The 25,350-nt window shown below is 40.7% G+C and overlaps 1 protein-coding gene across 1 annotated transcript in view; it reads left to right on the forward strand.

Moving 5' to 3' along the window:
* LOC109030794 (leucine-rich repeat, immunoglobulin-like domain-containing kekkon 5 protein) overlaps positions 1-25,350 on the forward strand; it is a 628,607-nt gene that overhangs the window by 444,088 nt on the left and 159,169 nt on the right. Inside the window, exon 3 of the transcript XR_011899432.1 lies at positions 11,701-11,753. The gene's annotated coding sequence lies outside the window, so the exon portion shown is untranslated. The remainder of the gene's footprint in view (positions 1-11,700; positions 11,754-25,350) is intronic.

Genomic DNA, 25,350 nt, shown 5'->3' on the forward strand with positions numbered 1-25,350 from the left:
ATTTTAAGCCGCATCCGTGGGTGCAGAAAAAACGAAGCACAATTTTCGTCAAGCAAATTAGGCGACTTCTTCTTTTGAACAGCGAACAAAACAAGAAACTTGGAAGTAATCGGACAACAGAATACGCTGCATCTTCTTTTTGGGAGTGAAATTCAGGAGAACTACACTATCTTCAGCGAGGTAAATTTTGTTAAGTGATTTATAACCTGCGTCCAATGACTTAAAACTGCAAAGGAAATAAGAGAAAACTCATTCGAAACCAAGTGAATATGATTTTGTAATACCCCACACTTTCCGCGCTCTTAACGGATGAGTGATCCCTAGCGAAAAATGGTTCTGTTGGGTTCGGTTAGGTCACGCAACTAAACTAACTCCGTGGTAGTGTGTGAGGTATCATCAAACAGTGAAGGCGCGAAAAGCCGTTATCGTACTGATCGTGAGAGAGAATCTTGCCCACTCTACATTTAACTATCGTTAATTACATTGAATCATCGATTTTGCAAACGTTACATTTAGGCTGCGTCTCTCGAAAGGGAGCGACATCATTGGTTGCCAAATTGCTTTAAGTAAATAAATAAAAAACAATCCAATTAAAAAGAAGAAATTGTTTAAAAATGTATTTCATCGTGCTGAAGTAGATTATTTGGCATACGTTCAGGTGATCTCATTTCCCTTCCAAAAGTGAATTCGAAAGATTTCTCACAAGTAATTTGGGTGTGAGGCATTTCAAATTGATGATGAACTTAAGGTAAATCAATTTGGATAACTTAACTAGTTGGAGTGTATTACACTCAAACTGAGTCAGAAATATGTTGCTCAAAAAGTTACTCGCAGATTTGTTTTATAGTGTAGATAAATTCACAAAATAAGATAACCAAAAATGCCAACTTAGGGATTCGGAGAACTCCTAGTGGTGATTTAAAAGAGGAAAGAAATATAATTAGAAATAGAATGTAAAAAGGATATGGAAAGAAAAAATAAAGTGAAAAATTAAAACAAAACAAAATTAAATTGATTGAAGGAGAATCGTTCACTCATTTTGAACTGCATCCATTATAATCTTTACTTCTTGAACACTAATCCTTTTTCTGTTGTCTTCATCATTGTATTGATTTGCTTTTATCAATACATTTTTATTGACGAATTAAATGTCATTGTATATCTTTTTTAGTTTGCGAGAGGTTGCAGCAACGTGATTACACACACTGAAATGGATTAAGCTACAAAATAAGCAATTAAAATAGAGTTGTGAAATAAAAGGACAGAAAACACGCTGGCTTCTGACTTCGTTAAACGCACTCTTAGTGACGTTAAACTAGCGGACAAGTTGGTTGCTGATGAAAATATAATCTGTTAATTATGTAAATGAGTGCTTCGATTGCTGTTCGCTCCAAATGGAGGAATTAACATTTTCCATTAATAACGCTGATTCAGGGAGAAAAATATTCTTGAAATTGTTCCCCTCGTTAATCACAACGCTCTCATGATTAATGAAGGGATGCTCAGGACTCCCTCGCTTTCGTATCCATTCCCTCCAAAATTCCTCGTTCCCCTCGCGAAAGGACGTAACTACATTTCCACGTTGCCGAATTTCCCCAATAATGTTGCATAATTACCAGGGAAATCTTGGGAATTTCCAACTCAAAATTTTCCAGATTTGTTTTCTGATCTCTTGCATAAATCAGAAAATTTCGGAACAAAAATTGCACCGGAATATTTTCGTAAAAAGTGGAATTGTTTGAGTCAATTCTGCAACCTTGAAATTGAGTTACGTTCCTTCGTTCGGAAAACAACGCATTCTGCCCCGTAGTCTAGATAATCCTCGATTGCCTGTAGGTGATTTCTTCTTCTTCTACTTTTTTTTGAAGCTTAAAACTAGACTGTGTGAGTAATTACACTTGATAAGGTGGGTGGTGTTTCAGCGGCTTAAATCCCTAAAACAGCTGTGAACAGTTATTGACCCGTAATTAACCATCCATGCGGGTTTCGTATCTGGAAATACCGAAAGTGCTTTCTTTCTTTCTGTCTAGATAAGATCGTGACGTAGGGCATAAATGAGAGATGCATTGCGAGTTTTGTACATTTTATGGTAGGTTTGCACCTCATGCCTACCTTAAATTTTTTCAAAATCACAGGATTTTTTCTTTCGCATTTCGCATTTTTGCAGTGGCAAATTATCTTAATCCTTTAATCCATTTCCAAAGATATTCAGAGCCGAATTTAGAGCAAGTTCAACAAGTGTACCTGCACTGGGCGGCAAATTATAGATTTTTTTTTTTAATATAAATGATCTATTAGAAGTATGAGCACGATATGGACGTATTTCTGCTAAACGAAACTATGTGTATTATGACGCAAACCCTGTTATGAATATATTCTGATGGGTATCGGGGCTCATGTCTTAGTGCACATAGTTCCGTTTGGCAGAAATACGTCCATATCTTCACTGAGAAGACGACAACGTAAGTTTTACATACTTTTACATGTATTTTTTGTCATAGGTGACCGTTTTAAAGTAATTTGCACCTATTAAATTATTCGGGGTTTTTTTTTTTGGGGGGGGGGGGGGGTGTCAGCCAATGGGGGGGGGGCGCAAAAAACTGAAAACCGGCTCTGGTTATACAGTTGGGTTTTACTCGAGTTTGACAAGCATTGTTTTTATTATTATGCCATTTGAAGGAATTCCTTGAACCTCCCCTAATCACAGTGTAAACCGTATGGACGTATTTCTGCACTGAGAAAAAAAGTTTGGTAAATCCGAACTAGTTTGGATCGTATGGAACCACGATTTTGTTCAGTACACACAACCGAATTATTCGGTCTGTTCAACCGAATTGTTCGGTTTGTGCAACCGAACAATTACAGTTCGGTTCAGTGGACCGAAAAGTTCGGCTGAGCAGACCAAATAATTCGGTCGTGTGTACCGAACAAAATCTTGGTTCCATATGAACCAAACTAGTTCGGATTTACCGAACTTTTTTTCTCAGTGTGCCAAACGGAAAAATGCCCACTGTAACGTGAGCCCTGTCATGCGCATATTCTTATAGGTTTCAGGGCTCATGTTTTAATGCACATAGTTCCGTTTGGTAGAAATACGTCCATATGAGACCTCGTAAGGAAATGAGCCGGTTCACGAACGACTGCAAAAGTGCTGCTGCCCTTGTTATTCCTCAGGATTTGGCAACGCTCATTTTTTCCGTGTCGCTGTAAGTCAGGGATAGTTTATGTCCGTAGCCGTAATGTTTTTTACAGCTGTCCACCCCTCGTTGCCAATCCTCGAGAACGGAAATGTCCCGATTCAGTGCGGTGATTTTTCCGGGTGCGGGGGGGGGGGGGGGTTGCGGGGGCGGGATAGGATAATCCGGAGTCTCTCTGAAATCGTCATAGCGGTCGGAAGGAGTGTGTGTATTTTACGAGAATGGGCCGGGCTGCACGGAATCGCGAGGACGTATCCGTATTTTCACGTGAGATCCTGAAAGCGTGGAATCATACGGACGATAAGTATCATCTTAAAATTGAGATACGCCCTTTTGTCGGCGGGACGGCCGAATCTGGGGCCGGAAGGCTCGCTGGAACGTGCTCCGACAGCCCAAGTAGACTCTCGCGGGTCCCGCTACCGTCTTAAGCAGAAACAACGTATGGCCATTCGGACGTTGCCGATTCTCTCCATATAAAACATTTCTCGCAGAGACACGTTCTTGATTCCTTCTGGGAATTTTCAGATACTATAGATTAAATTGTCATCAAAATTCTGTAAAAAATTACAGGAAAATAAGCGGTACACGAAGAAAAAAACCTCGTGCGTGGGACCCGAAGTTTAGGTCATATGGATCTCTGAAGTTCTCGGATTGAGCCTCTGAAAACTTTAGGTCTAGCTGTCGAGGTTCGGATCACACGTCTAAAAATTCAGTTCTTACATCTGCAGTACTATAGATGTGAGAACCGAAGTTTTTCGGGTGTGAGAACCGAACTACTTCAGATGTGAGAACTGAAGTACTTCAGATGTGAGAACTGAAGTACTTCAGATGTGAGAACTGAAGTACTTCAGATGTGAGAACTGAAGTACTTCAGATGTAAGAACTGAAGTACTTCAGATGTGTGATCCAAACCTCAACAGCTAGACCTAAAGTGTTCAGATGCTCAATCCGAAAACTTCAGAGATCCATATGACCTAATCTTCGGGTCCCACGCACGAAGTTTTTTTCTCCGTGTGTAAACCACAATGCAAGGTGCAAATTTTGGCACTATGATGTATGTTTTTATATCAAGATTTCTCGTAAAATGCGATCATCACAACGAAAATCACCGGAAGCACCTCCTAATAAAAATATTAGCGTTTTTCGTTGCATTAATTTAAAAGTCTCGCTCATAAGGAACCCTAATCAATAAGAGTTGAATCGCACACGAAACACTACCGTAACAGCCTTTGGAGTATAAAACTACATATGACAATCTCAATATCGGCGCTTCGGCTCAGATATTGCACGTTGCTTACACTTTGAACGACACCGAGTGGGGAGGAACATTTCCGTAACCAATATGCTAAATAAGAACGTCAATATCTTGATTCGGAGTTGATTTATGTGATTTTCATCGCTCAAAGTTTGTTTTGCGTAAAACTTTTAGAGCAGAAACATGTGTCGCAATGCTTTAAAGCGCATCTTTTTCAGAGGTCCGTTCTCAAGAAATTTCGGAGGAAACTTTGTAATCATCTGCGAATTGGCAACGTTTGAGTGTGCATATGGTGTTTTTCCCCAGCTCGGTTGCCCGAGTGCCAATGTTCTCGTTGCGCTGTCGTAAGAGCGCAAAGGCTTTTTGAGATAAACCGCTTCATCCGTGTAACTCAATGATTCTCGGGGTTCATGTGGAGGCCCATGTGTGTGCAGTTACACTTATACCCGTCTGACGAAATTCTCCTTGTCACAACGGATATTCAGGATTCCGATTCAGAATTTCGCCGTTGTCTAACGGAAATGACATCGCCACCTACACTACCTTGCTATCGGGTGGTAGAGTAGCAATGGCCAGATTTTCAAAATCCTCAAAATCCGCCAATTTAATTTAAATATGGACGGAACCATTCAGCTTAGTCAGTATACTTTGTGTGGACTTACGTGTCTTTAACTTTACGTGCCCCATTGAAGATCACACAGTTGTTTCGTTTTGAATTCAATAACTTCAATTAGAAATAATAATTTGGAACATAGAACAAAGTGTTGCTTCTGTCTGAATGATTGCAAAGATATTAATGTTCATTGAGGCAGGTTTGCTCAAGCAGAAAGCTTAGAGTGGAGAAATAGCAGTCATCAGCTAGTGATACTCGTTACTGCTGAATTCACGTTAAACGTGGCACAGGAAACAAGCTCCAAAAACTCTATAAGTGCGCCATCGTGCGCATAAAGGCCTGGATACACGCTCAAATTTCCGTCAATTTCCGATCAAAATGATGATCAAAATGGCGGCCGAGAGTTATCTAAATTGTTATCTAAAATTAATTAAAACAGCATGTTGATTGAAATAAGAATGAAATAAGCACAGTTGTGTGGAAATCAAATGAGATCCACAGTTCCGTCATCTACCATCAGATTTTTACAGGCTGCAAAAAATTGATGGTAGATGGTGCGCACCAGTCACCATTCGATCGGAAATTGATGGAAATTTGAGCGTGTATCCAGGCCTTAAGAAGCACGCTGTATGAATCTTCAGGCGTGCCAAATTACCTTTGAGAAAAACCGAATTTTACGGGAAACTTATGAATATTTTACTCTTAATTTCACTGGAAATTTCATCCGCAATTTGCTCCAAAGCATCTCGAAATTTCAAGGGAACATACTCATAACTTTCCCCGAAAACAATCAAAGGGAATTTGGCAATACCCGAAAGCTCATACGTTGTTCTTCCTTTTCATGGCTGTTAAAGCCTTGCTTGAAACTCAACGGTGTGGAGTCAAAACGATAAAGGGAATAATTATCCGTCAGATCGGAGAGGGAGCGGAGTGGCAGGGGGGGGGGGGGGGGGGAGGCGTCACAGTACGTCACACATACGTCATGCTGGAGCACGGATTATCTTTCTATACATGGCATTAACACTTCAATTAAACGCCAGTGACTGGGGATTTGCGGCTAGACGAAAACCGCTATGAGACTGGAGTATGAATCCGGTGACTTGGGTTTTAAGCTCCCAGTACAATCAATTCTCCCTAGGATGTAGTTCAGCCCTGTATCGGTGGATGTCAATCAGCGGATTGCGGCTCCTGCGTGTGTCATAGCTTGCTCTGCTTTGATTTATAAAAGGTGGTGCGACGCTCTGCTATCCAACTTTTCCGAACGAAATATCGAGTCGTTGAAAGAAATTCCCCATTGAAGCCGAAATCCTCTTGATGAGAGTGACCCACGATTGATAAGATAAAGTGGTCTGTGGGAAATTGTTGGTAGTAGATGAGAGCATGACGAAAAAATGCTGATTTATTCTTCAGCTCGTATTGACAATCAAAGTTTCCGGTCCAGGTAGCCGGAGTTTTCGGTGATAAGAGCTGCAATTGGATTCAGATATCCGAACTTTTCAGCAAAGGATACGGGTCTCATATGGCTGGCAAAAAATTTGATTATATGGACGGAAGTGTGGTCCCTATAACTAAAAATGTCGGTTATCCTAATCGATAACGATGGTACTCCATACAAATTTATATCTTTCTGTAGGCCTCTTTAATTTTTGGGAAATATAAGGAATGAAAAATTATTTCTAGGGAATATCGTCGATCTTCATTATGCCGAGCATACTTTAAAAACTCTAAATCATGATTTCCATTTTTTTACCCGAAAAAAAATCTCACCAGAAACATAGCCCAGTTTTCTTCCAATTGATAAATGTATTGCACCAAGTCGATCTTAGCTACAGCAGCCCGCTTCAATAAATGTACCTATTATTCCCCACTTTTTTAATCGCAGACGAAAGTCACAGCCGCCACTGACTGCTTAGAAAACAACCCGTAAAATGATGGCGCGCTAGTTAACCGCTCCATGAACATTCGAATGTCATCAAAATTCCCGGTAAAACTTAAATGACGAAATTTAAGAATACTTTCACTGGGCATTTTCACATACTCCAGACGAAATTGCGTTAACAATTATCTGAATAATGGAGATTTTGCATGTGTGTGGGATTTGCGATTTGACCATTGATTCTTATGTAAAAGTTCGCGAGAAACACGATGGTGCCACTGGTTTTCTCTGAAATCAACTCTCAAGCTCAAAAAAAAGCTCTCAAAGTGAGGCCAAAATGGAGGGGATATCCCACTCTACCCTGAGAGTCCACCTTCTACATCCAAACAAACTCTCCATGCGAAGATAGGGAGCAAATACATTGACAGGGCTGCCACTTTATTTGGGGACTCTAAAACTGAAAACGCGGCATCCCTGCTAACGTATTAGCTCCCTATCTTTGCATGGAGAGTTCGTCTTGATGTAAAGGTGGACTCTCAGGATAGCGTGGAATATCCCCTCCATTTTGGCCTCAACTTGAGAGCTTTTTTTGAGTTTGGGAATTGATTTCAGAGAAAACCAGTGGCACCATCGTGTTTCTCGCGAACTTTTACATAAGAATCAATGATCAAATCGCAAATCCCTCACGCATGCAGCATCTCCATTCAAAGGAAACTATTACAGAATTTCTATTTTATCAAAAGAAATTTGACAATGTTGGCATGTTCATACGGCGTTCTTTCCTGTCACGGCAGAATGAGCCAGCGTTCCCGACCTCCAGACGTCACTTGTCAAGGGATGGTGAGGAAAAGTTTAGACTTTGAGGAATCGAATGAGATTATTAATGACGGTATGATGACTCGTGATATTGTGGCGGGTCGGTTCATGAAGTAGATTGGGAAATGAAGCCTCTTATTAGGGTTTGATTTAATGATCGGAAACTGATAAATTGGTTCTCAACTAGTCGCACGAGTTAGCAAATCGATGGTGAAATTGCAGAAGTGCGTATCTCGGAAAAGAAGATTTTCCAGGAGAGTGAAAAACTGTCTACATTCCTCTTTATTGTTAGTAGAAGGATAATATTTCTTGAGGATAGGAAGAAACATATGTTTTTTCAGACTCCATCAGCATTTTGAACAATTTCTCGAACTGTTAGAATATACGGCAGAAATGCCGAAATTCGCGTTTTCGGCACTAAGAATTGAAACTTCATCACGAGATACGCATTTTTGCAATTTGTGTTTTAAACTTGTTGTTGGCGGATTTGGATCGTTTGAAGACGGAAAAAAAGTTTCACGCTTACAATTCCTTATCAGATAAGATTTAGTTTGATCTCATGTGGCCAGATCAAGCATTGTATGAATGGGGTTTGACATTTGATCACGAAATACGCATTTCTGCAATTTTTAGCGTTTTGAACCTGCTCTTGATCATTAAGATTTCCTCCATTTAAACCTATGCTAAATAATCGTTTCTTATCAGAGCACCTAGCCCCTCCAAGAATCGATACATTTCCATATGTCTAAATGGAGGAAATCCGGTGCTGCCAAATTGTTGGACCCGCCACTGCATATTGCAGTTCATTTGCAATTTTCATGTAAAAAATCCTCGCCACTTTCTAATCGGTTACACTTGCTCTTATTTTTCATGATGAAGCTATTCTGCCGTGCTAAGGAAGAACAGTGTATGAACTTTCGAGAGTTGCCAAACTTCCTTCGATAAAATGTGTATTTTTGGCGCAAGTTAGGAATATTTTTCCTTGAAATTTTCAGGAAATCTAGGTTGAAATTGCGCACTAAGTAATGTGACAAATTGGAAGGAAAATTTTCACAAGTTTACCCGGAAATTCGTGTTTTATCAAAGGAAATTTGGCAACGCCTGAAGGTTCATACGACGTTTTTCCTGGGCACGGCAGTATTGTAAGTATAACTTTGCTCACAGGGATGACGGGGCGTATGCTGCCGTGCTGAGGAAAAACGCCGTATGAACCTTCAGGCGCTGCCAAATTTCCTCTTGGAAAATAGTTATTTTTGAAGAAAGCTATGAATATTTTTCCTTGAAATTTTCAGGAACATTAGGTGAAATTGAGGCGAACAAAATGATCTGAAAAATAGGAGGAAAAATATTTACAAATTTTTCTGAAAATTCGTGATTTGCCAAAGGAAATTTGGCAACGCCTGAAGGTTCATACGGCGTTTTTCCTTAGCACGGCAGTATGGTCCAGAGGCGCAAGCGAGCGCGGCTCCCGGGTCCTGAGGGAGATTTTAATGAAATCGTCGCTTTGCTCACTTCGACATTCAGAGCTTGTCTCCGTAACAGCATTTTTCTTGTTTCCTCTTCTTCGTGACGGGCCGCGCCTTTTCTTCCCCTCCGAAAAAAGGAGAGGCAAAACTCAAAGCAAAATGTTCGCTGCAGCACTGACTGAGAGCGGCGTAACAGCCAACGGTACCGCGATGCAAATACGCGGTACTTTTTGGAATGGTACGGCGGGGGTAGAGCGAGCTTGTCAAAACGAACGGGTAAATCGACGGATGGATTGCTAGGATAGGAAATTAAGAAAATTCTAAACCTAATGATCAAAGAAATCCGCACAAACGTTCTCTGGTAACGAATGAAATTGCCCGGTCAAATTCTGCAGTAGATGGTAGAAAGATTGAAATAATCGAGCTACAAGCCCAAAAAATTAATATTTCAAACTACATAGAGATGAGAAGTACAAAAAAAACTTACAGGAAACAAAACGGAAGAAACGTTGCGACCGCCAACTCTGCGGTCTGTTTTTTTTTTGTATTTCTTATCTCTATGTAGTTTTAAATATTATTTGTTTAATTTTTTTTGGCTAGTAGCTCGATTATTTCAAACTTGTTACCATGTTCTGTGAAATCCAGCCAAATTGGCATTAACATGTATTCAGTAGTAGCTGATGTGGCTTGGTTCCTCTCTGCTACATGCGGTCCATGTAACACCGAGCAGCAATTCACATGGCCCAACTTTTTTTCTGTGGCGATTTTGCAACGCCGCGCCTCTGGTGGGCGGGCGGAGGACTTTCGGGAGCGGCTGCGGAGTTGGCCGCAAAAATGTCTCCGGTTATCGCGGTCGTGTTTTTTGCGGGATTGCGAAGTTATCTGCCGGCTCTTATCTACGCGGGAATTTTCGCCAGACGCCGGGGCGCCGCGCGCCGGATGTCGGGCCAAATAAATGGAATCCGCGCCCCCTCCCCCGCACTCCGTTGCGAAAACTACCCGCTTTGTTTTGGCTGCTGAATTACACCGAGCGGCAACTCGGCTGCTTATTGGAGACCCTGATTAGACCTACTTCACATTCGTAAATTAGACGTTTGAACGAATACAAACGAGAGGTCCATAGCGCTGTCTCCACTCGTCAAAATGGCGTCAAAATGAAAGCTTAAGGTGAATCGATTTCAACTATAAATGGCTCAAAGTCGAGACTTGATGCGAATGATGAGTGTTGCAACTCAAAATAGAGCGGCGCGACTCTTTTTTGATCAACAATCGCGAACAGATCGTATTTATCGATTCACTTTGAGCTTCCATTTTGACGCCATTTTGACGGGTGGACACAGCGCCGATGGATCTCATGTTAGCAATGTCGGAATTTTTAAACATTTTTGGTGCCCTCACTTCGAGGTAGGAGAAACAGACGGGTTCGACGAATCGAATGGGTTAGTCGTGCTGGTTAAAGAATCGTGTTTTGATGTTTTACTCTCGATCAGCTGGGTACAAACAATAAGATATGTATGAACAGCAACTCTCTATGTTCGGTTTTAACCGAGATATTGCGTTTTTTAAAATTTGGTGTGTGGCGACATCCACTGCGTTAGCAACACCCTTGGTTTCTGCCACCTTACTTTCATCCGAGTGCACGTAGAGTGACCAGTGCAATTTTGTATCTCACTTGATAGGAAGGCGGAAGAAACCAAGAGTGTCACTACCGCAATGGATGACGTCATAACCCAAATTTTACAAAGCGCGATATCTTGGTAAATATTGAACGTAGAAAGTTGCTGTTTGGACAGATCTTATTATTTTTAGCGAATCTACCAGAATCAAGCATCAAAACACAATTCTGTGACCAGCACAACTGACCCATGTAACATTTGACCGAAAAAGTCTCTATCTCAGACATAGCAAAGTAAATATTTTACGGAGTGCAGTACATTCTCGCCCGTACGCGTCAGTTTATTCCTCCCATGCACCGATAATCCTGGATCCTCACACATAGACTGCACTGCACTGCACCTTCCAGGCCTCATTAAGATTCTTAACCGCGGGAATACGGTGCATTAGGCCAACCGGAAATGGAAACGCAGAACCGCATATGCGTCAATGACTGCAGTGTGACGGTCGCGCATTACCTTTGCTTACCGAGTTAGGAAACGCAAGACCGCTTTAGCGGTTTGCAGAAAGCAGAAAGCAGTACCGTTATAATACCAATAGATGTTTTGTTTCACCATATTTGACTTTTTTTTAATATAGGCACATTTATTTCACTGTCTGACTGCGATTGCACACGAACTGCAAGGTTTATAAACAATCCACCGAGTCATATTATTATCTAATAAGATTGATATTTGTAAACAGCGCATTAACGTTGATTACCCAGTGTATCATTATCAACCAAAGTAGAACCTGATTACGCAAGTTTTAAACCATTGATACTTGACCACAAGCTAATTAATGTTTTTTTATTATTTTTGCAGATGTGATTACGCCAAAATCAAGCATGAGCCCCCTCTTGACTCGACACCTTTCGGTAAGTAAATCTGATTGTTTTTCTTCTCCCACCCCCTCCCCTTTTTTTTGAAGAAACAATGAGAGCGAGTCCGCTGAAGTACTTGCTGTTAATTACTTCAATTTTCTAAAGTTCCCGAGACTGCGTAGCTCAGAGCTGCAAAAAATTCTCATTTTTTATTATCACAGGGCAGATAGATATTTGCGATTGGGACTTATCTTTACCGAAAATGATGTCTGCCCAGAGAGAGATATTAGAAAAACATAAACAACCGAACAAAGAGAGTATTTGCCAGTACATATCATACTTTACATTGTTACTGTATGATCGTTGCTGTCATTTGTAATCAGATGTAATTTCTTGATCTCAAATAAATAAGGAATCAACTTGAAAAAATAGGGGAAGATAAGAAAAAAAGAAAGTGTTTTTAGCGCTCGTTACCTCCAAACATATATTATGCTGTTAAAAGCAAAAGCTTCAAAATGATTGAAATCGTAAGAAGGACCTTCGAAAATGTGCTGCATTATTTATTTTTGTTCATTTAAGTAAAATTGTCTTGCATCTCTCTCCCCAGGCAAACCTGCTAGCCAGTGACTTAGAGAAACGTGCCTGGTTTAACGGTAAAGAAAATGTATGGAATGAAATCACGAAAACATTTCTACATGCTCAATGTGACTTCCTTGCAATTTTACTCATAAGAAAGCCTACATAGATGGCTGGATCAGTTGCGTGCCACGGACCCAATCTCTTTGTGCATTGTTAAACCTCATCATCGAGACTACGTCAGTATGATCCGTGCATGCGCGTACAACGGATCCTTCCGTTCTCGCCTCCGCGACTTGTGATGTTCGCACTCCGAAATTTGCATACCTTTCATGATTCGAACCGGAAGGCGGGAAAGAAGCATTAGCGTTAACTGTGGGTGGGTGTGGCTGCATAATGAGGTATTCGATCCAAGCAGTTCCTTTCGCTCCTAGAAAAGCGCTCTCATTCGGATGCAAGGAAATTTATTTTGAATTTATTTTTTCCGCAGAACTGCAAGCGCACGTTTTTTCGGCACTCGGAGCAGCAATCGGTAACGCCGACTTTAGCACTGCAATTCCGAATACATTTAATCCACGCAATGGGCTTGTTGCATGCAAGAGATACAGCCGTGCGAATCGACTTTTCAGAGTTTAAATGACACGAAAATTACGATGGTCACATTAAAAAAGTCTGAAATACACTCCTTACTGCGCATTTTGCGTTGTGAGGAACGCGCTTTTTCAAACTTCCCGCGTCTGAGGGCAGTTTTCTAACGGAAACAATTAACGGCAACTCGCGGCTATTTCCGGTCAACTAAAACTGACAACATAACCTAAAAATCGGAGCTCGTGGTATCGTGAAATGAAATGTAGAAGGATTGCGTTGGATATTTAAAAGTTGATCGATTTGGTTACCGCATAAAGCGTATATGGACCACTATAAGAGATCACGTTGGGTTTGTAAGCAAACTGAAGGAAAAAATAACAACAACAACAACGACTCGGCATCTTCCGGAAATCACCGAGCCCGCCGTTTGCTCGTTTCCGGTGATTAGAAAACTGCCCCCAGACGCGGGAAATTTGAAAAAGCGCGTTCCTGACAACGCAAATTGCGCAGTAAGGAGTGTATTTCAGACTTTTTTCAATGTGACCATCGTAATTTTCGTGTCATTTAACCCCTAAAAAGTCTATTCGCGCGGCTGTATCTCTTGCATGCAACAGGCCCATTGCTCTTTATTTCGCCGTTGCTTCAAACAAGCGAACTTAAACAAATTAACAGTATTATGTCACTTGACTCTGGCGCGTATACGTCTTATTGCGTATCGTCGGTGAAAGTACCAGACCACATAATTCGTTTGCTATGTTTCCGCTCCCCCTTTATTTTTTGATGGAGTACGATTCAATATCATGCCTTGAAGTTTACACAGGGTTCTCTTTGCACAGAGAAGGAAAATCGCAGAAGTTTTCAAGAATTGACGTTGAGTGGTTATCAATCTACAATACAAAGTATGGCATGAAGTCTGCAACGTCGCATACCAAAATACGAGGTCCGGTATATATAGTTTCACCGCCGGTATATCGCTTAGTGATTGATCTGTAGAGACATTTCGGTTTTGCGAAAAAAAAATTATTCTTTATGGCTAAAATCTCTTTGGTTTTTAAGATTCCCAAGGTGGATTATGTTATATTTTATTTGAAGTAGTCTAATTCTTTTCAGCCTGAATGAAAACAATATTTGAGTGAAAGAATATAACAGCAATACACAAATAGTTATTGACGTAATAGCATTTTTCCAGGAAGAGGGGAGGTACAATGGTATTTAAAGATAGAAAAAGATTTTACAGAGCTCCAGGATGGTTATGCAGGGTTCTTCGAGCTGCCAGTTGAGATGATTCAGTTCGTGAGAGGTTAGGTACCAGGATCATTATTTATTTTGGGGGCCCTACCCCAATCGGAAATTTGACCTTGGGCTGATTGAAATAATATTGTGATAACCTCAGCGAGATTGTGAGGAGCAAATAAGGTTGGCCTAAGAATCTTGGTACAATATACCATCAATATTGGATGTATAACCTTAATATTCTAATATTGTACCGTATCAGCAATATTAGAAATCCAAGGTCCGGCATGGCTTGCTGACTAAGATTATCACAAAGTTGGCACAATATTGGTTGTACAATACTGCTAATATAATACTGTCTTAACATTATTTGTGTAATATTGTAGTAATATTGGCAATTTACACTTAACACAATTTTATAAAAATTACTGACCGGTGCAAATAGTATGGTTCGCAGATCAGCCACTAGAGTACGCTGATGCTTGCCTACCTTTTAAGCCTAATGTCAGGCAAATTTCTGCAATTTCTTTCGCTTTCTGGTACCGTATGTGTGAAGTGCTGATGCGTCCCAAGCATATTCAAAACTACAGGCCAGAAAGTCTTCTATACTTTCCTGTATTTTCTCAATTGAAGTATGCTTCCCGATGTTCTACTAATATTGCGAGAACATTGACAAGATAAGATTGGCAAGTTTATTCAATGTGTGAAATGTCCGACTAAGCTTATGCCTTGATCTAAGAGAGTGGAACGCACGGATTCCCCTGCTCGACGGTTGCGCCGGGGATAAGTATGCCATTTTCATCAACTGTGCCAACTGTGCGGTTTGATAATAGATTTTCTTCAGATATACAAGGAATGTTGATAGGAGAGGCAAATGCAGGCAAAGCTACAATTGCAACGATGATGAACAACAAATGAAGAGGTTTCAGAACTGCGTGCGAGCCCTGTAGAAAGAAAGACAGTCAAAAGTAATCAATTTATAAGGAACGTCCGTAGAACTATTGGAATCGAGGAATTTTCTCACTGGAAATCCATTAATTGACGGTTTAGGTCCCTACATTCAGTGCCGTGAACTAACGGAACAAATACTTCGTAATATGAGGCAGTGGTTTTTAACGTGTTCATTAAGTTTGTAAGAACTTTAAATGAAAACCGAGTAGCTCGTAATTTTGTCACATTTCGTAATTTTTTTTTTAAGTCTAACTTTTTTGCACAATGTGAATAGTCACTGTCGCAACACGCAAAAAAAGGCACTGCTTTTCACCCACCGCGATCGTCAAAATTGAGAAGACCTACCCCGGAAATTTGCACATCTAAGTTGCCAATGTCTCTCATTCAAGTAGCAGTGTTACTAACATTGGTTTATTTACCTCCACCTATCAGATACGTTAATGATCGATTATCGATATTTCCCCCATCTGAAGCTTCGGTAAAGAATCGATTTTTAAATAGTTCAACACGAACGCCCTGTTTATCGATCCTTTTACATAAGTTTCAATTGCAGATCAATCGATGTATCGCAAAGAACGCCAAGCCACTGCCAGCTATGCGCGTAGCATGGCTACCTGGACGAGTAACTTGGCAACCTAAAATTGTTACTTTCCGGAGCAGGTCATCTAATTTTGACAACCGCGGTGGGCGAGAAGCAACGCGTTCTCCTTGCGTGAGTGCAAAAAAAAATTGTTCCAGCCAGCGCAACTCATACTGTCGTGCTAAGGAAAAACGTCGTGTGAGCCTTCAGACGTTGCCTTTTCTCTGATAAAATACAAATTTCCTACGCACTGTAATCTACAGTATCTGAAAATTTCAGGGAGCAGTATTCATAAAGTTTCTCAAAAATGAATGTTTCAAATGGGTAAATTTGGCAACATCCGAATTTTAATACGGCATTTTTCCATATCACCGAAGCATAACACTAGGATATTTTTGGAAAAGAATCTACGAATTAAAAAAACCTCAACTTACCATGTTTACAGGGACATGGAAGCACATGAATTCGGTACAAAATAATTTCTTGAGACACGAAAGTTCACAGATTCAGTAATGACAATGTTTGAGTTTTGTCGCTAGCTAGGGAAAATATACGATTGGTACGTATCAGAATAAGGCCACCGCCACGGTCAACCATTGTCTAGCCGGAGTATCATTTACATCTTTAATGAGGAATAAGAATCCTATCAACAAAGTGGAGGACACAGAAACAACACAGCTTCAGAATGGCTCTACGGGGATCTAAGAACAATGGACATACTTCTCAAAACCTCCAACAAAAAAAAATAACGAAAAAACACTTTGCCTATTATTTTTTAGTTGAGACATGTTACGTTATTAGACTTGGAAGCTGAACGCACTTTGAGCACCATCGCCGGTGGGCGCAAAACCGAGGATAAGATAAGACTGGCAAATAATGTCCAAAAACTTGTAACTGAAGGCCGAGGTTTGAAGTGGGAATATTTGTCAAACTTTTTCCGGGGCTTCCGCTGTTTCCCCCTTTTTCGATATCATACATTTATAGGACCATGTAATTAATAATAAGGATGACCTATTTCGTGTGGACCGTTCACGACATATTCGGTTACTTATCGCTGGATCTCCTTAATTCATTTTCATTCAACCAACCGGAATTCTTTGCCAATTTTTGCACCAAATCAAAAAATACGAACAAATTGGTGCTTTGCAGTGATTTTGGCATGAACGGTCATTCAAACCAGGAAGAAAACGAAATGAAATCAACTTCTAAATGAGATAAAACTGTTAACAATTAACATTGGTTAATTACAAAAAGTACACATGTCGTCATTTGCGTGATCTTAATTCCATGTAATGTGTTTTAATTATACTTCTTACTATCTTGTGCAAGCGAGGTTGCCAAACTTCGCTCGTACGAGTTCTTTTCCAGGCAAGACATTAAAAATGAGGCGTGACGTTTGAGTCTAGTTCAGAACTTGCCTAGTAGGCCGTTAAAGTTTTCTCATTTCGCGCTTTCTAAAATGATTTCAGCAAATCGTTTTATGAAGTTTGTTAGGATCTAATTCGACCTTACGGATAATTTCCTGATTTTCTAGCCGATATCCATGAGAAGACCGCTAGCGGCCGTAGACCGCAGTATTACGAGCTCATCGAGAATCAGGATTTCGTGAGAAACTTCTCGATAACTATAGACAAAGAGATATTGGAGCGATCCTATCGGTGAAAGCGGGTGGTTGGAATAAACAAAGGAGGTAAGTAATAGACAAACTGACGACAACTTGCGAGAGATCCTTTAGTTAGCCACCAGTTTCCTCCTTAGCTTATGACAGCCATCCGTGTCCACCAATAGGATCGCTCCACTTTCTCACTGTCTTCTCTGTCTATTACCTTGTCTACCAATGTCAATAATCAGCCCGCAATGGGTATTTCTCTCCTTTGATCCGTTCTCCGTTTACCCCCGCCGCACTGGTGCCATTAATAAAGCGGAGCTTATAGGTAACTTTAATTAAAAACAGTTCCCGATCATTCCGAGGGCGACGGCGGGGCGGAGGGGCGGAGGGCAAGTTTTATGCGAGAAGTTACGGCTTTTCTTTTATTTTACATTTGTTCGTGTCATAACTCCCCTGGATTAGAAATCGATACCGCCTTGATTCTTCCCGAAGATTCCATGACCGATATCGAATTAAAAGCCCCGGTTATGGAGCTGACGGGAGAATCCCTCCTTTCTCCCTCTGCTGTGCCAAGGGAAAACGCCGTATGGTAGCCCGGATGTTGCTAAATCTATTCCCATCGAACACAAATTTTTCAGAAATCTCGCGACGGTTTATATTATAATTTTATCTTGGCTGGATTCTTTTTGCAAGCGTGACCGTTCACAACCAGAACGCCGTAAATCCATTCCAGATTTAGGAAAAAAAAAAGAACATTTTCAGACAGATTGCTCTGTTACAAATAATCTAGTGTCTCCTTCTCCATGCTTGATATTTTTTTATAACACAGTTATTCTAAAACTAGAAAGGATGAATTTTCATACATTTTCTTATGGTGGAACATTTTTTCTGAGAAAAGTGCGCCAAATCTGGAATAGAGGTACGGCGGTTTTGCTGTGAACGGTAGTATAGTTTTACGTATATTTATTTCCTTGAAACCATATTGTTATGCCCTCAAGAATAAATCATGAACAGGGAGTTACACATACTCATTTTCCTGGAAACTTTGAAGAAGAAAAAAAGAAAGTATGAATAAGAATACGACGTATATTCTATCGGCATTTTATCAATTTTTTTCAACACGTTTTTATCAAGTTTTTCAGCAAACTTTGACAACGCTCGTATTCTGATACGTCTTTTCTGTTCAAGCTCCAGTATTTCTACTTGGAAACTCTGTAAGACAATTCAAGGAAAGAATATTCACGACTTTGCCCAAAGATAAATATTTTATCGGAAGAAACTTGGCAACACTCAAATGCTCATACGCTTTTTCACCCTGAGCTCCGGTATCTACGCTCGGAGACTGCGTCCGTCTTTTTAATGACGACGCCCGCTCAATTTAATCCGGCGATCGGGATTTATGAGCGAAAATATGATGCCTCGAATATTAAAATCGAAGACGTGCATTCCACGATGAGCCCCCGAGCACAAGCACCCTTATGAGGCGCAGGGCTCGTCGAGAAACTGACTCAATTTGTTTTAACATTCTCGATTCGTTTCATACTTTCGTCGATATTTTAGGAGCTTTAAGTGATTCGTTTAAGCACTTAGTAACCATTACGCTCATTACTCCTCGAGCGCTCGGATTAAACAAGCCCTTTTTACCAGTGGCGTGGCGTGAATTGCGATGTATCGATTGTTATGCTATATAAACCCATGGAAAAGGATCGATAAACAGGGTGTTCGCAGCGAACACCTAAATAATCGATTCTTTACCATAGTTTTAAATGGCATAACAATCGATATATCGCAATTCACGCCACGCCACTGCTTTTTACTACAGCGCTCGGCAAGAACCGCGTATCCAATCGATATTTTTCACATTTGAAACTACGTTGAAGAATCTATTAATTAGGTATACCTTGATAATCGATCTTTTTCCATAGGTTTCAATGACAGACCAATCGATTCATCGCAAAGTGCGATAACAACGTGCGGTTTCCGTCGGAGTTGGGTGGTTTTTACGCAGCAATTTTAAACCTATTGATTGGCGCCTCGACGCTCGCTCTCGACTTTACGCCGGAATTTATTTCCGCCGTTCTACCTGGAGGCGGCCTCGTGTAATTATTTGACCGCTCGATGATTTTCCATTTTTAACCCTATTGTTTCCCCCAGAGGACCGTAATTGGGAGCGTATGGGCATGTTATTCGATGGAAGCCCCAGGGTTCTAATGGGCAGTCAAATTTTCATTTTTCAGACGAAAGGACGTATTTACATTCCAGCACTGCAAAATTTCCACCCACAATTTTTTTTTTTTTGTTTACGAATTTATATTGGAAATTTTGCCCTGAAAATGAGTCTACTGCCATTTTCTCACCCCCTTCTCATCCGCATATGTAACTCCTCCAAAAGGAATAGTCGAGTCAATTTGATCCAGCTTCGTATTTCTACGCCAAGGAGGTGTCGAACGACACTTCCTTGGCTGAGTAATTTTAGTAAATTCGGAAGAGGAGTTGAAAAAAAAAAAAAAAAAACTAGGCTTAATGTCGTTTTCTAGTAATCTTCGCGGCTGTATTGCTCACGTGGCCCTTGAATCACCACCACAAATAATACGAACAGAACCAATTCAACATGGATGTATAGAGCAAGGAAAAGGACGCGTTTTGATGACGGCGCAGAGATACAACTATTCGTACATGATGGATGTCCGTGTTGCGTTTGCTAACTTGAAGGCGCAATGGCGCGACCACGCGAAGCGTGAACTCGCAATGCTCTGCTCTAGACTGCCAATGATGGTCCACAGAAGCGTCCATAAAAGCAGCCGCTTAAAGTTCAAAAACGTGCCTTACGTAGCTTTACCGAAAATTTGTCTGCTATAGATTAGAATCCCTTTTCCCGTGGGTGGTCTCATATTTTATAGTGGTGAACAATGTAAACTTTTCGACGATATGCCACAAAAATAGTTTTGAATACAAGCTAATACTTATATTGGAATCTGTCTCATCCGGAGGTTTCGTATCACCCACTTGTTAATATATTCCTCCAATACCAGGAAAAAGCTCAAAAAAGGTCCTTCTTTTCGGGAGGCTCAGAATCCTCGTCACACTGCTTTTCCTCTCCATCAGTCAGCGATCACAAAAACACACGGAAAAAACTCATGAAAAATTGTAGGGGTGAGAACAGAGGCGACTTTTATGGGCGTAATATTTTTATAAACCACTATTCGCAGCCTTTTTGACCCGGTTTTATTGAATTGTAAAGTGCCGCCGCCATTCCGCGTATCATTGCGTTCTTTACGAGCACTACAAGTCACATAGTTTCATTTAGAGCCAGCCGGAACAAGACCAAAGTAGTGACCGTTCGTGACGAAAACAGCTGGGGAAGTTTTTTTTTTTTTATTTATTTATTTGTGATAGAATAATGTGACAGATTGCCAAATTCAACCGTTAATGGCCCTTTTGTCCCGTTTATATGAATACTGCAATTCGCACCTAGGGCTGGCTGCTATCAAACTTTGGGAAAGGGGTGGGGAGCAGGCTGAGAGTGGGGAGGTGGAGTGGCGTGCTTTGCGATGTATCGGTTGATTTACCATTTAAACCTATGGAAAAGGATCGCTAAACAGGGTGTTCGCAACGAACACCTTGATAATTGATTCTTTATCATAGCTTTAAGTGGGAAGATATCGATACATCATACATACAGGAAGTACACTTTCTGGCTCATCCGTAAGAACATTTATGTGCGTAAGAAAACCAATGGTACGTGCGATGTTTCTAAAGTGAGCCGGAGATCATGGTTCCTTATTGCGAAATGTAATCCAGTTGATCGTCAAATTTCTGTTTTGTAAATATGATTTTGTGTGAAATGTTGAAAAGAAAACATGAAAATAAGGAGCAAAGAACTCTACAAGGGGCCGTTTCTGAAGTGCGTGACGCTCCAAGGTGGGGAGGAGGTTCCTTGCTGGCTTTTACAGGGCGTTACGGGGGGCATAGAGCGAAGCATTGCGTAAGGAGTTAAGTGATTTTTCTTCGAGTTTTCGTATAATTTTTGATCGGTCGTCTTTAGAAGTTTTAAAGAATCTCGAAAATATTCTCTGTAATACTTTCACTTATCCCCTTTAAATAGAAACGCCGATCCGTTCAGTAAATGTAAGGCGATGTTTAGATGATTTTTTATTGAAATTGGAAAGGTCTCCGGGCGAACGCTACGTAATTTTTTAGCACAGCCTTTTTGGAGGGAGAGCTGCTACAAAACTCCATTTAGCGTTACGTAATTAGGGATGGCTCCTAATGCATAAATTGGACTACATTTTGCGATAAGGAACCACTATTTCTCGCCCATTTTAGAAACAACATACGTGCCATTGGTTTTCCTTTGCAGATATGTGCTTTTATGGGAGAGCCAGAGATAGTGGTTCCTTATTGCAAAATGTAATCCAATTGACCTTAATGTGGAGAACATGCTAGTTTACACTACAGGTACAAAATAATATAAAGTGCCGGCGGAAATAATCCTCTCCGGGGTGTATTTCCATCCTGAGATTATTATCGTGAGACTTGGCAAACCAAAGCCACAAAGGACGGGTGCCTTTTAAATGTTCACGGTGGCGGAAATGTTGGCGCTTCGCATCCACAATGTAGGATGGCTTGTCCATTGTCAACGGCTTTATGTTCAAAAGTGTTTTATGAATGGTGTATGTTATCGTGCAAAAAATCATGCATGCAACCTTGATAGAGAGAGCAGTTTGTCATGATACGAATTTTCCGCGCCAATTGCCTTCAGCTCTGAATACCCTGTAATCGAGTATAGTCGCACAGGCTTCTGAATATCCGCCATACACCCCACAACACCGCTGCGATTACTCGTTCAAAGATTCCTCACGCGCGGAAGAAAGTTTCAAATCGGCGACTCTACGATTTTTAAGGGTCGCTCAAACGAAACTCGCCTATCATTGTATTTTCATGAGCGGGATTTTTGAATTCACGCTTTAACAAACCTTAAATATCTTGGACAGGAGTTAATTCCAGTAATAATCATGCTTTGCATGCAATTTTGATTAAGAAACATGCATCAGAATTCTTAACTCCGTATCTTGTCTAGTGGTCCATTCTCTGAAAATGTGAAAAGGTATATTCACAAGCTCCTCACGGAAATCCGTGATTTATCTATGGAAAAATTGCAGCGTTCGGATTCTTCAATGACGTTCTTCCCTCGCACTCTGCCGTCCAAATTAAAGACGCCGTATCTCCATTCAACATTTTTTCAGTGTTTTTCTGACAAAATGCTGTTTTATGAGAAAACTAACAATCGTTAATCCCTCATTTTTTTGAGTCGACTCTGACAACCCGTTTGGAACTTACCATGAAAAATTGGAGCGTCGTTGCATTTGGGTTTTTCATTTTTTTTTATTTATTTATTTTATTTAAATATAACGTAACTTATACAAGTATTTCCTTGTATCTATCTACATGGTTTAAAACTAAAACTAAACGAATTGCATCGAATTTACACACTGAAAAAAAAAACACCTTGGATCTAGAGTCTAGACTCTTAAAAACATCGACAAGAAAAAATACTCTTGATTCAATCAGATTTAAGCTTAAATCAAGAACCAAGCCTCTTAATTTGAGCGGATTTCCTTTTGATTTAAGCTTAAATCTGATTGAATTAAGAGTTCTCTTTCTTGTCAATGTTTTCAAGAGTCTGCGACTCTAGATCCAATGTGTTTTTTTTTTTTTTCCGGTGCAGGGTAACGTTCGATACTACAATGATTGGGATATTTTAGTAAAAAAAAGTATGTGAGGAAGAAAATGACAAAATTTGGAATGGAGTTACGACATTTTCGCCGTGGACGGGAGCACAGGCGAACGGTTCAACGGACGACCGGAACCGTAGCCGAGCCGAGGCGAGCGGCGGCGTCGCTCGTAATCTCACGAGAACAATAACCACATTTCTTCCCTCATTTTATGGGCGTAAAGCCTCCCCGACTTACAAGTGCGTACACGGATGAATATCCGAACCTGTCTCCCCTCAAGAGGCGAGTGGGTGGCAAGATGAGCGCTTTCGCCTCTGTGCTCCACCCAACTTTTGTTGTCGCTGTCGCCGGCCCGCCAGAGAGGCGCTTATATTTCCTCCGGAGGAAACGTCGCATAAATCGTTTTGATTTTTCAGCCGCGCCGCCCCGTATCGTAGATAAATCGCCTTGTTTTTGTCCATGCCCGTGTTGAGCAAAACCGCGTATCTGCTCGAGGTTTGTCGTCGGCGCACAGTGATGAGAGAGGTCGGACAAGGAAAGGAGGTCGGAAACTTTCAAAGCTCATACATAACTCCATTCATACAAAACTTTGAGGTCTTAAAAGTGGTTCCATTGTTTTCCTCGTAAAATTCTCTTTCAGAATCTACCCTTAAAATTACAAATGTGAGGAATTAAACATCAAAATTTGCAGCTTTAGTTAAAAATTCCATGTCCGACCTCTCTGATTGACTCGATCAACTGTGTGGCGAATGGATGGACTTTGCGATGATGGATCGATTGATCTGCCGCCTAAACCTATGGAAAAGGATCGATTATCACCGGATTCATAATAATCGAGCGTTTACCATAGCTTCAAATGAGAAAATATAGATAGGCCGATGGTTCACGCCTCGCCATTCTGCTGTGCTGATGGGAAGCGCAGTATAAACATTCAGATGTTGCCGGGTTTCTCCCTGAAAATCATTAATTTTTGACGAAAGTTATACATGTTTTCCTCTGGAATTTTTGGAGTGCGTGGATTAAATTGCGAATGAAATGGGTCACTAAACTTCGTGTCTCTTATCTAATATTCTGAAAGTGCCTAAATGAACGTGGTGAACCTTATGAATGTACCGAATGTACGTGGTGATTTATTGCATATTCTTGGAGCCAAAATCCCGGACAAGCCTACTTATAAGATGTCTGAAGACTCGACGGAATTTCAAACACTTCGGAATGGCGGGAAAATGATAGAAGTGATGTACTGCGGCAGTCAATTTGTTATCTCCTTCTCCTATCATGTTCCTCTGGTGTTTTTTAAAAGAAAACGTTTTTTAATGTGGAGGTGTTGCCTGTTAACTACAAATGATATGAACGAGATTCGATTCTCTGATTCTGATGATGTAGTTTCGACTTCCCTATTGTTTTCATGTACGAGGAGTAGAAAGACATTTGATGGAGGTCGTAGAAACCCTTGATCACTTCCGATTGGTGCCGGATGACATCATTCAGTTCGGCGCAAAACCGGGGCATTTTAAATTTGCGGTAAAGTGCGCTTTTTGATGTGCGTATTTCTCGGTTTCCGAGTCCATTTTTTGCATTTTCAATGTGTGAGTCGTCCTCTCATTCATGGTTTAGTGATCCATTCTCTAAAAAATAGACGAAAAATATCCACAAATGTCCCTGAAAATTTATATTTTATCACGAAAATTCGGCAACGCTGAAAAAAAAGTCACTTGAATTTAGAGTTCAGACTCTTAAAAACATTGACAAGAAAAAATAATCTTGATTCAATCGGACTTTTGCCTAAATCGAGAACTAAGTCTCTAAGTTTAAACGGATTTCCTTTTGATTCAAGCAAAAAGCCGATTGAATCAAGATAATTGTTTTCTTGTCATTGTTTTCAGGAGTCTGGGTTCTAGATCCAAGCTACTTTTTTTTCCAGTGAAAGTTTGGCGGTTCATACGTCTTTCTTCCTTAGCGGGTGCAGCATCGAAGCCGTACGCGGTTTTGAATTTATTGTTCACGGTGGGACGTCTCTTTCAATCGAGGAACAACGCCCAGGTCCTTGTTTCGGCATTCCTTTATCGTCACCTTCGTGACAAAAAAACGTACCTCTACTTTCATACAAACCTTAAATAACGTAAATTTATACGAAATACGTGTCTCATCTCGTAGTGCAGTTACGTTGTTCTTACGGCGGAGTGACATTATCTGTTACTCGCCGTGTTCACGTAAGTTGTGTTTTAAGTGTTTGCCGACTTCCCTTAATGGCCCCCCGACCACGCGCGCTCGCAATACGCCCGCGACACGTTCTGCCGCGTAGTTAGCAAGAACAACGCACGTGACCTGGGTTTTCTGTCGGAGTTACGTGCTTCTTGCTAAGCATAACCGCGTTAG

The sequence above is a fragment of the Bemisia tabaci genome, chromosome 3, assembly GCF_918797505.1.
Source record: "Bemisia tabaci chromosome 3, PGI_BMITA_v3".
In the NCBI taxonomy this organism is placed as follows: Eukaryota; Metazoa; Arthropoda; class Insecta; order Hemiptera; family Aleyrodidae; genus Bemisia; species Bemisia tabaci.